The sequence below is a fragment of the Triturus cristatus genome, chromosome 7 (assembly GCF_964204655.1).
Source record: "Triturus cristatus chromosome 7, aTriCri1.1, whole genome shotgun sequence".
Taxonomy (NCBI): domain Eukaryota; kingdom Metazoa; phylum Chordata; class Amphibia; order Caudata; family Salamandridae; genus Triturus; species Triturus cristatus.
This window is the reverse complement of record NC_140590.1, coordinates 698,135,591-698,148,227: the sequence shown is the minus strand read 5'-3', so window position 1 is coordinate 698,148,227 and position 12,637 is coordinate 698,135,591. Positions and strand designations below refer to the sequence as shown.

At 47.1% G+C, this 12,637-nt stretch overlaps 1 long non-coding RNA gene across 1 annotated transcript in view; it reads left to right on the top strand.

Moving 5' to 3' along the window:
* Positions 1-12,166, top strand: part of LOC146810363 (uncharacterized) — a 59,692-nt gene extending 47,526 nt beyond the window's left edge. Inside the window, exon 3 of the long non-coding RNA XR_014966582.1 lies at positions 11,640-12,166. This is a non-coding gene — a long non-coding RNA (uncharacterized LOC146810363). The remainder of the gene's footprint in view (positions 1-11,639) is intronic.
* The last annotated feature ends 471 nt before the right edge of the window (positions 12,167-12,637 follow it).

Here is a 12,637-nt window from a genome sequence, read left to right as displayed (position 1 = left end):
CTCCTGAGGGTATTCGTGCTCTCTCTACTAGATCTAAGTCTTCAACATCTGCTCTGGCCCGGGGTGTTCCCGTGGCGGATATTTGTAAAGCCGCGACTTGGGCCTCCCTCCATACTTTCGCAAAGCATTATTGCTTGGACTCTGAGATGAGGAGGGAGGGCCACTTCGCGTGCTCTGTGTTGCAGGACTTTCTGGTATAGGAAGGTGGACACCCTCCTCCCGGAGTGGGGACTGCTGTGGGTATCTATTCACAAGGTGAGGAATCCACTGGCAGATGTATCCATCAGAAGAACAAGTTACTTACCTTCGGTAACACTTTTTCTGGTGGATACAGTATCTGCCTGTGGATTCCTCACTGGCCCACCCGCCTCCCCGTTGTCCATCCTTCTATACCTAATGTTCTGTTAATGATGTTTCATGATGGTATTTTAAGGTGTATTTGTTACTGTCAGAGGCATTATGTTTTTCTTTTTCCTTTTTATATATTCTCCACACTGTGTGTGTTGCTTTGCATATTGTGTACTGTGTATACTGTGTATGTATAGTGCTGTCAGTCCGTCCATGTGCCTCGAAGGCACGGAAAAAAAGGGTGGAACTGACGTCATCACGCCGACGTGTGTTTCTTATGGCTCCGGTCACGTCGATCGGAGTCGTGAGCGGAGCCGATGCATTGTGACGTCGCCCACGTCGACGTGGAGGGATCGGAAAGAAAAGTTCAGTGGAATGCTGGCGCAGGGGATATTCACAAGGTGAGGAATCCACAGGCAGATACTGTATCCACCAGAAAAAGCGTTACTGAAGGTAAGTAACTTGTTCTGTTGTTGTTATCTTTCTGTTGCCTCGCTGCTTTTGCCATAGTTGTGTCCGTTTGTTGCCCTTTCCTGCCGCTGCTGCCCCTGCAGCCCCTCCTCCCTGCAGACTCCCGCCTCCCAGCTGCGCTTCGCCCCCCTCCCCCCCCCCCCCTTCCCTATTTAATGTCAGCCGCTGCTAGGGCGCGCAAGCATGATCTCTGACTTCCTATTAAGGGACTCTGCCCCCTGCCCCAGCAGCTCTGCTAGTCAGCCGCTGCCCCCGCCTCTCCTAGTGTGTTGGTGTTCGAGTCCTGCCTCCCGTGTTGTGCCCGGTGAGCCTTGTTCTGCCTGAATTCGTAATTGTTCCTGTATTCTAATTGTAGAAGTGATTTTGTTCTTTCTGTTGCGATGCTGCTTTTGCCCTTGTGCCCCCGTGCCAGTTTGTCACCCTTTCCTGCCGCAACTGCCCCCACAGACCCTCCTCCCTGCCGACTCCCGCCTGCGTATAGTTTTTGTTTTTTGCGCAAATCTTTGAGGTTTCAGAAGAAGAGTTTTGGCAATCCTGGAGGCACTGCTGCTCGATAAAAGCACCAATTTCTGAGCTAGGTAGTGGGGGCATTGTTGTGGAGGGCCTTGTGTGTCATACAAGTGATTTTCAGATGTATTCTGGCCTCAAACGGAAGCCAGTTGAGTGCTCTCAGGTCTCGTGAAATGTGGGAGTTTCTCTTTGAGCCCATGATGAGTCTCGCAGCTGAGTTGATCGTGGCTCTTAGCGGGGCTGTCGATGCCCTTGGGAGGCCGCATAGGGTAACCGCCCCATATTCCACACAAGGGATTACTAGGGATTGAACCGCTAGTTTGAAATCTTGGGCCGGTAGAAAGGGTTTTAGTTTTCGTAGAGTCTTCAGATGGAAGTTAGCTCCTTTTGTGGTGGCGCTGATATGTTTCTGCATCTTCAGGTTACTGTCCAGTGTGACCCCCAGCGATTTCGCTGAGTCCGCGACTAGAGGATGTCCATTAATAGAGGTTAGGTTTTTCATCCAGTCCAGTATAATTGGACTTTTGTTTGGGGGAGCGATTAAGAGGAATTCAGTTTTGAGGGAGTTTAGTTTCAAGTGGTTTTCGGCCAGCCAAGTTTGGGTTTTTTGTAGCGTGGAGTTGAGTGATATGATGTCATCAAGTGAATGAATCTTGATGTAGATTTGGGTATCGTCAGCGTACATGTGAAAGTGAATTTTGGCAAGGCTGAGAAGATCGGTAAGTGGTTGCATAAAGAGGTTGAAAAGGGTGGGAGAGAGAGAGGAGCCTTGAGGAACTCCTAACGTGACTGGCATGTGGTTGGACAGGGCTTGGTTGACCTTGAAGCTTTGGGATCTATTTTGTAGGAAAGAAGTGAAGCAGTTAAGTACAGAACCAGAAATTCCCATTCTGTGTTTCAGGAGTAAGAGCAGGTTGCCGTGTTTGACAGTGTCAAAAGCTGAAGATCGAGTAGAATTAGTAACCAGGCTTCGTTTTGGTCTAGGATTTTTAACGCGTCGTCCAGAATATGTGTCATAGCAGATTCAGTGCTATGATTTGCTCGGAAGCCTGATTGAAACTGGTTAAGTAGGTTGAATTTAACAATGTGGCTGTTCAGCTGTGAGTTAACGCGTTTTTCCAGGAGTTTGGCTAGCATTGCAATGTTGGAAATCGGGCGATAGTTGTATATTTTAGACGCAGCTTGTTTGATTTTGTAGGGGTACAGGGTGAAAATGTAATCAATTATAAATATTTAACATTTATTAATTATTATGTAATTTTTGAATATATTTTTTAAATTATATTAGATGTGGGTTGTGTTGGAGATTTTGGGTGCAAAGTTAAGTTATTCTTGATTATTTAATTGAATGAAATGTAAATTGTGTAACTCATATTTTTAAAGTTACATTTTAGCGGCAGGTTTAGTTTGTAGGTCAAAATGGCTTGGCAGGTAGTTAAATAACTATTTAGTAATTAATCTTTATTAAAATGTTCAATTTAGTGATAATTTGCAAAATTCTATTTGCACTTTTTACATTGTATGTTTGGTGTTTTTTTGTGGTTGTAGGAGAACAAGGTGGGAAGTTTATTTAGCAGCTAAATTTAAAATAATTTATTTGATTTATTACTTGGGGCCACATTACGATCTCGGTCGGAAAGTAAACCACCTGACTTCTTGTCGGATACGGTTCCAACCGACTCGTGGTTAGCTGTTACGCCTGACTGATTATTATGCTTCCGAACACCGTTTGGAAGGACTCACATTGACTTAAATGGCAGCCTGTGTTCCTACCAACAGCACAGGTGCCTTTATGTGGAAAATGGGTGTTTGCAGAAAACCTTGCACCCTGTGGCGGTGACCACACTGCATTATTTTACAGGGGGGTTCCTTGTCTACCCCCTTGACTCCAAACCGGAGGACTCAGGATGAGGGTGGCCCTACTAGTCACTTTACCACAGCCTTTTCGTGACGGCCCGACTCGGACATGCTGTTTGAAGCCAACATCGTTATTGCTCATCTGGAAATGCAGCCTGTAGGGTTGTATGATGCGGGTCTGACCGACATGAATGCTCCGAGAGCTGATCATAACCGATTCGGAAAGACCATTTGGTTTGAAATCCCACCGTGAACATTGTAAGTGGTCGGAAGGTTTCTGACACTGTATAGGGGAATCCAACTGTTGGGAGGCGGCTTTACGCCTGACATCGTAATGAGGCTGTTAATTGTAATTGATCACTTAAAGGTTATCAAAACCGGGATGAGAGTTGAGTAGTCATCCACCCGTCCCGTTACCAATTAGAGTGCCATTGTGCTAATCGTCACGGATAAGGTTTAACACACCTATTTCTGAAGCTAATTCTGCCGCAACTAGTTGAATTACGGATTGAAAATTTCAGTTTAAGTATCCATGCAATCGATGGTTGGAGGCGTGTTTTGGGAGCCACGAATGGTGACGTGTGAGCCAGTAGCTCCACGCCGGCCCAACAACTTTAATGCCATAATCAAGCCCTAGCCCGCAACGCCCGAGATTGAAACGGTGGCGCAGGAAGGGGAAAGTCTGCTGCATCAATTGAGACGCTTTGATTCAAGGCGAGAGGAAGAGACGCATTATTACGAGGCTTCATCTGCCCCGTCGCCACTGATCGCAATATAGTGGCAGTGATGTGTGGATGTAGAGATGTGGCCCTCCCTCCCTGCTGGTAACATGAGGTCGTGTCTTGTTGAGGGCCTGAAGGACTGCTGAGCTGACTGTCTGGATCCCGTGAACCACACGCTTTGCCGAAGATCAAGCCGTGAGTGTTGGGAGCCTGAATTGGTCACCGTCCCAGAACCAGTTTGGGAGCGGAGGGCTGAGGCCTGCTGCTGGTGCGTACCACCGGATCTGCGACGGGAGGGAGGAGAGATTAGCCACCCGATTAGCTCCTGCGACACCGCCTGCACCGGAAAAAGGTGATGCCCCTTGGGGAGCCGCACAACTGCCCAAAACTGCATCAGTCCGATCTGCCTGAGGGGAGAGTCCTGTACTGGTCTTCAACCCTCAACTGAGTGAGAAGTTGAGCCCTGCCCCAAACACCTCGTAACGAAAGTAGCACTTGGGGCGGGTGAGGTGGTCTGCACTAGAGACTTCAAACCTCACCGCCCAGTTGACAGTTTTGCCCAGGTGGAGGGAGGCAAGACCTGACAGCCCTCCACAAAATCAGGGAGATGCAAGATACTGGGGCCTGCAAGCTGGAAAAATCACTGGACGCCACTAGTGGGGAAATGCAGCGGTGTTCCTCATTGGACCTAGTAACTGGAATGTGAGAGTACTCATCCAACCCCATGCGTGGCCTGGAGGGGCAGGCCTGCGCCTCCCATACTGCTCAACCTCGATCTCCATCATGACCCCCACAACCTGTGGAACTGGGGGGTGGGCTCAGAGGACAGAGATCTAGCCCTGCCTCGGATACACCGCGGAGGAGGGTCAGCTTGAATTGTTAGGGGCACGTCCACTCGCATAAGCCCTTGGGGACAACTATACATTTTGTTTGTTTGGAGTTATTGCCCCTTCCCCCCCCCCCCCGTGGTCGACAACCACTCCCTTGGTGCCTGGAGATTAGCCCCGCTGATGGACACTCTTAAGTACACGATAAGACCCTAACATGGGTAAACCCAGTACGAAGGCGTATAAAGGTGCAGACCCTCCACAGGTCTCGGAGGCAGCGCCATCAATGGCCGACCCAGTACAAGGGTGACTAACTAAAATCCTGGAAGCGATAGCGGACACCAAACCTACCTTGCACAGGGTCCCTCCTCGCCCCCCACACCCCCCTTCGCTCCCCCACCACCCCCCGGCTTCGGGGCGCCCAGCACACGCAGTGGTAGCGAAACCCCTTCACTATAAAGATCGACATCCTACTGCAGAAGACACGTACGGATGGCCCATTCACCGTGGACAACTCCTGGGTCTCAAGTTTCTCCGACTACGCCACTGAACTACAGAGAAGATCAGCCTCATATTTGGCAAAAAAAAACACTTTGAGATGAAGGCTTACAATACTCTGAAGTTCCCAGCTCGTCTTCGTATAATACTAGATGGGAAAAATTACTTTTTCAGCCTGGGAATGGTTTGAATCCTACAAAGGTGATAAAGACCCAGGTACAGTCTTTGATGAGCGCCCACTAACTATAGCGTAACCAGGAAAGAACACAGACCCATTCAAGACGGAAACCACCAAAAAGACCGAGCCCTCCCCAAACTGTGAAGGAGAGCTGCAGCCCTACAAGCGGTGGCTGACCTCATGAAACCAACTGACTGTCTCAGAGCCCGGAACTAGATCCCTCAAATGAAATGATAGCTCAGGTTCGGACAATTACGAAGCAAATAGTGCCATAATGCCAGATGTTACCGCTAGAACAGGTGATGACCTATAGCCAAGAAGAACCTCCACATTAGGGGTCCAAAAGGAGAAGACATCATGAATCGTATCACCATGACAAAGGACACTACTGCTGGAAACGTTGAATGCATGGCCTGGCATTGGCTACGTCGGACACAGGACTCCGTGAAATAAACAGTGGTTTGTCCATCAATAGCCTGCCCCTGTGGAAAGCTCCACCCACCCATGGATGGAGCCTGCCGAAGTCTTGGACAATTGGCCTGTAGGTTGGGCGGCTGGCCGTTGCCAGGCTGCTCCGGGGAGAAGGGAGTTTTGGTTTGTGGGAATTTTAGTTTTCATATCCATGTTTTGGGTTTTTATGTGCAAGTGGGGCCCTGGCCCATCGCCTCTGTGTGTGGGGGGAGGGGAGGCAGACCTGGATGCCTCTATTCTTACAATGCCCATGGAAAGGCTTACACTATAATGTGTAACATAGAACATTAGTCGAATGGGCTCTACCGTCAAGCACCACAATATACATAGATATCTGCGCATGAGGGGGTGCAGATTGCACTCCTCCAGGAAACACACATTACCTGTGGGTAGGGTGAGAAGCTGCGCAGACGATGGAGAGGGCAGGTATTTGCAACCTCTTATTCTGCATACGCGAGAGGGGCATTGATTTTGATCAGAACTGGCATACCATTCGAACCCTTGCACGTACTGTTTGGTAGAGAGGGTAGATATGTAGTGCTGAAGTGCAGAATTTATGGACAGGAACTCACATTGGGTAGTATACATGCCCTTAATCAAGATCAAGTGCAGTTCCTCCGTAGGCTTTCATGCTCCTTGACTACAGTGCTAACCCCAAGCGTACTACTGGGAGGGGGCTTCAATTGTGTTGCTGACATGGTTCTAGATTGCTCTCACCCCCCACTGCCGAGTGCCCAAATACATAAAACTGCGGCGGGGTTCCAAGATTGGAGAGGACACTGGAGGACATGCCAGAGACCGAGACTACTCATTACTCGCCCTTACATCAATTGCAAACAAAACTGAACTTCTTCTTGGGTACACTGGGCCTGAGTCGCTTAGTAACACACAGAATATTTGGGGCGGACGCTTTCTGACCATAGTCCCCTTTTGCTAGCAGTCCAGCCGGAGGAACACCGCCCGCCAATTCCAATGTGGCGGTTGAACACTCTGGGTCTTTAATATACTTTTTTCAGAGCGACCATAGGCACAGCTATAAACTTCTACTTCGACAGCAACAGACAGACTGCCTCCAATACACTGATAGAGTGGGAGGCTTTCAAGGTAGGACAGAGGGTGAAATGTGTGGGGGAAACAGTGGGAGCCCAGAGGGAACTTCACCTGGAAAGTGGACACCTAAGAAGGTGACCTACATAGACAGGAAAGCTAACAAGGAACTAGAGTAGACGCATCCAACTCCCTCAAACATGCACGTCATATCAAGCTCTTGACCGACAGCTGTGTCACGACTTTAGGAGTTACCTCACCTAGGTGCAAGAAGTAGTTTGGGGATTGGGTAGGTTGTGGCTTGGCTATTTTAGCCGGAGACGCGGGGATCCCCAGTAACGCAAATTATACCTCCTGAGGGCGACCCATTTTATGGTCCGTAGGTCCTTCATGCCTTATTTTGTGACTACTATTCATCACTAAGGCACCTCCCCTGATATACAGAAGGAATTCCTGAAGTTGCTGTGCCCCCAAATCCTTGATGACCACATAATTGATATGCTGGTAGGGCTTCTGACAGTCCCCGAGATCCGGGCTGTGAGGAAAGACCCCTGGACCTGACTGTCTCCCGGACGAATTCGACTCAACTTACACTGCACAGCTTCTGCCGCAATTGGAGAAGCTCTACGCAGAATCCCTGAAACTTTGATGCCTGCCAGAGACCACAGGCGATGTGCTGGTCATCCCCCCTCCCCAAAAAGCCTAAACAGGTGGCATAAGTCGAAGACTTCTGGGCATTTTCTATGTTAAACATGGATTTCAAGATCGTTGGTAAAACCCTGGCGCTCTTCCTCCTACCCCACATGCCGACCCTGGTTCTCGCTGACAAGAATGGATTTATTCTGGCCAGGAACACATCATACAGCCTGCGAAGGATGTACTTGATGCTGTTCCATGCAGATACTTGTTATTTACAGCATGCAGCCTTCTTGTTGATAGATCTCGAGAAGGCCTTCAACCTCATGCAATGGGACTACTTGCTTGAAACTATTAGACACATGGGCCTGGGGGAAAGCTGGGTAAACTGGGTGAGGGTGCTTTATGAACGTCCCACAGCTAGGATACAGACAGGGCAAACTGTCCCACAGTATGAGATCTTCCGAGGAACACAAAAGGGATACACATTGTCACCTCTGTTGTTTGCACTGTCAATGGAACCATTGGCAGCATTATTCCACCAAGGCGGGGAGGGACTAGGCATCCCATTAGGGGGTAACACTCATAATATCTCCCTGTACGTAGATGACTTATTGATATACCTCAGTGACGCAATGGTGGGTACCAACACTGCACTGCGCCTGATAGAGCAGTTTGGATTGCTGTCTGGCCTCAAAGTTAACCGTGGCAAAACTTAACTCTTCCCCATCTCTGCCAATGTGATTCACCCATTCGATTTTATGGTGGGCATTACTGGGCCCCCACAACCTTCAGTCATCTGGGGATTCCGGTCTTCCACTCGATGGACTACTTACGTGAAGGTAATCTTGGCATGGCCCTCCGGTCTCCGAGATCAAATGTTTCCTTCTGGTGCACTCTACAACTGCCGATCATGGCCTGGGTTTCCCTTGCAGAAATGGTCATGCTGTCTCGCCTGCTGTACTTTTTCAGCAATCTCCCCATAACCGTTCCTGCTTCGTGGTTTGGACAACTAGATGCTCTACTGCGAGATATGATATGGTAAAAAGGGAGGAGGCGGTAGCCCTGTCGATCCTACAACGCCCACCCGCGGAGGGAGGACTCTGAGTGCTTAAATTCGAGCTCTACTTTTTAGATTCTCCACTCCAGTGGCTGGTGCAGTGGTTGGCAGATATGGGCACAGTAGGCACTGACCAAGGGATCCGTACGTATCTGATGCTGGCAAAGAAGCTAGACGCGGACAACACCATCTCATCTATCCCTGCTGCAGACCACGGCTCTACGCTGCTGGAAACGCTGCCTCCCTGGCTCCATTTGAAGACCTACTTGAGAGCTACGACCTACTAACAGGCCAAATCTTAACCTATGAGATAATACTGCGCACCTTTTGAGGACTATGGGAGGGAGCCAACAGAAGCTTAAATCACACTCGATATTACACTCTGTCCTTACATTAGGCACTGCAAGACACCAGGTAAAATGGTTCTATACATCGCAACTTGAGATGGTCTGCACAACACTAACGAAACTGCGCACCTGTTGAGAGACTGCTCTGGATAGACACATCACAGACCCAGAATGGTCCAAAATGTTGCCATACCCTAAGAAAGTGTTACGCAATACTAGATTGAAGTACACACAGTTCAATTACATAAACATGACAGCTCACAAACTTCAGCTTGCCTTTGGAGACACTGGATACAAATGCCAAATATGCGACCGTGCAGACGCAGACTTTTTATACATGACTTGGGATTGTGGCCCACTACGCTAGTTCTGGGAGGAAACAATACAACTCGTGTGCAGCTGTGGGGCGCATACTTTAACCTTCAATGGGAGTGTTCCTGTTGGGGCTCTTTCCCTGTTCTCCTAAAAGGAAATTGGGAAACCGATTCCTAGATTTAACCCTGGTCTTAGCCTGGAGAAGAATAGCACTGGCCTGGGAATTCGTACATGGACCAGCAATGGAAGCCTGGAAACACGATGTAACCCATTGGGCGGGGGCAGAAATCATAGTACTGACGAGGTAAAAGGTGCTTGGATTGTGGCAACTCACCTTTGCCGACCTCCGGAAAGATACTGGAGGCATGGGAAAACACAGACCGAGACAGGTGCGACATAGGGGGGGAGCGAAGAGGGAACACATACGAGCGGCGAGGAGGATGACCAAAGGCATGACACCTAAATGAAAACACTGAGTTGACCTTCATAAAAACACTACTGCAAACAGACCCTGATATACCACACGACAATGGCCAGATAGGGACTGCACACACTGCCCAGCTCACACATAAAACTTGGGGACACTGTGAACTTACGGCCCGACATGTGGATAATGACCCACTGGTGGTCTAGCGCTCACCCGGCCCCCGCCTCCCATGCCCCACACACCCTGCTTAACGTATTAGCAAATACACAACCCTTGGCCCCACTGCACAGTTAGTTAATTACATAGTATGATTCACGAGTTGTATAGTTTTTTTATTAAATCTGTGAGATATTTACAGACTGGCATATAATATGTGATAGTATACGATAGCCGTAAAGTTTCAGGCAAAATAAGACTAACATATGAGACTATGATTCATGTGTAAGAACTTTAATGGATAACCTGCTCTGTGGCTTCTTCGAAATGTAAATAAAGTTAGTACAGGACGATTTTATATATTCTATATGCCAAATAAGTGCTGTATAGTGATATATCACTAATCGCTGAACTATACAATTATGGATGTATATTAAAATAAATGCCAATAAAAATGTTTGGGAAAAAAAAAGGTATCCATGCAATCGATGTCTGGACTTAGCGGGGACAGGGGCGGAGAAGGGAGGAAAAACGTACTTCATGCAAAACTCAGTCGGGCTTAAGTTCCCACCAGAGTGGGTCTCTTTAGTTCGAGTGTGACGTGCTGGTCAGGTAACCTGGCAGTGGTTTGTATTGACAGTATAGTTCAAAAACCCTGGAAAGCGGCCGGTGACTAGAATGCTAACTGCAATCTGGTACGCTAGTGCGTCTAGGCATGTAAATTAGTACGCGGATTCACCAGCAGCAGCTATGGAGAGCCGTTCTATACAGTGGACTGGAATGCTGACTGCTGTGTTGTGCACATGCGTGAGTTTAGCAAGTAATTTATTGTGTAAATTCAGAGACCCAGTTACCTTAGAGCGGCACAATACATGCTGCAGCTATAAGGGGCCTTCCTCAGGACACATGCCCTACATACCAAAAGATAGCCCTTACAGAGGTGCAAAGGACCTTGCCAATTGTGGCACAATTAAGCATTTACATACATTTCTGGGAAATAATACCGGCACTGTGGCACCTGGTTAGCAGGAACCCAGTGCTCTTCAGTCAAAGATGCATCAGATATCATGCAAATCATGGTGCTAGCCATGTCCAAAAGGGGCACTTTAATACAGGCCTTTCCAAAAAAAAATCCTCAACATGACTAGGGGCCTGATTACAACTTTAGCGCAGCAGCAACGGCACAATGCAGCCTCTGCTGCACAAGCACCGCCGACCGTATTACGAGTTGCAAATGTGCAGCTCGTAATATGGTCGGCAGTTCTTTGGCCTTTTCCATGGTGATGCACCCCAATAGGAACTGCCAAAAAGTTACAGCAATGCATGGGCGTTGACTTCCATGCTGTGCTGGAACTGTGGGAAATACAGGGGGGGGACATGTTTTGCCCCCCAAATGTACACCCTGTAGTACTAGCAGCACCAGCTTTTTCATGGTGGGCCTGTGCCATGAAAATGCTGGTGGTGCAAGAACTAAAAAATATGTTGCCTCGGACTGCGCCAGTCCCTGCTCAGTATATTGCGTTGTGGCGCTGCAGCACCACCGCCACTGTTCCCTGGCGCAGCTTGTGTTCCACCGGCGCCATTACGACTTTGTAAGTTGTAATCTGCAGTACAGTGAACCGTCCCCATCCCTCACCCTCCTCCCGTGCTACCGCAAGACGGCCAGACTTATAATCAGGCCCTTAGTTAGCAAAGCTAAAACTTTTGTTATGCCTAATAAGCAAACTGTCTAACATATTTTTGTTTTATTTGTTCCCTTTTCCCAGCAGGTACTATGTATTTAATTCTTCAGATGGATACATTTACAATGCTTTCAAACAGAAGAGGCAACCTTACTAAAGCAATAAGGCTTTCAATGTAGTTATTAATGATCTTTGGAGTATTAAATGCAGAAGTATAACCCCATTATGCTCTTAGTGGATCGAATACAAATATCATGATACGTAGGAGGTAGAATCTTAATGTGTTTAAAATAATATAAATATTTGTTGTGCTCATTGTTCTGGTTTTAAAAGTAAAAGTTTAATTTCATATTTATCTACCAATTGTAGCACCCTTTTTGTACAAAAGTGAAAAGATTACTGTAAACATTTGAAAAGTGAATTGTGGTTTTCCTTTATACTGTCTTGGGTGTGTCAATCATTTTTGAATATGCAACTACAAGGTGATTTTCCTCGTCATCACTGACAAAGAGAGTCTGGCTTTGCGTAACAACGGAAAAAAGGTCCATTTTCAACATTTAAAATAATGTAAATGCCTGGGAAACTACTGCCATTTTTTAAAGATTTTTTTTTATTGCAATAAAGGCTTGGTTTTTTACTTAAGGTGTACATATATTTTTTTTGGCAAATTTTCAATTCATCATCTAATTTCAAAGAAATAAAGAAAAGTGGTGTTTATTTGTTTCCTGTTGCTCACTCTAAAATAAGGTGTTTCGCTGTAATTATTATTTATTCATAATGATTGTGGTTTAATATTTAAATGTCTGTTAAAATCTCACTGTTGTATTCATTTTTGCCCTTAAAATAAATTTCAGTTAGTATGTAAAAATTAAGTATTACCTGGGTATTAATGTACTACCCCGCCCATTACCCCTATATCCCTTATATCCTGTCACTAAAGGTGAATATAGTAGTGCAATTAAATTATTGAAGTGTAATGCTAAAATTAAATGTATTTAAAGACCAAGGGGCATATGACGAACTCTATCATATACCCTCCGACCTTAGGTCAGAGGCTTTACGACGATATCGCCTGTTTTATTTCT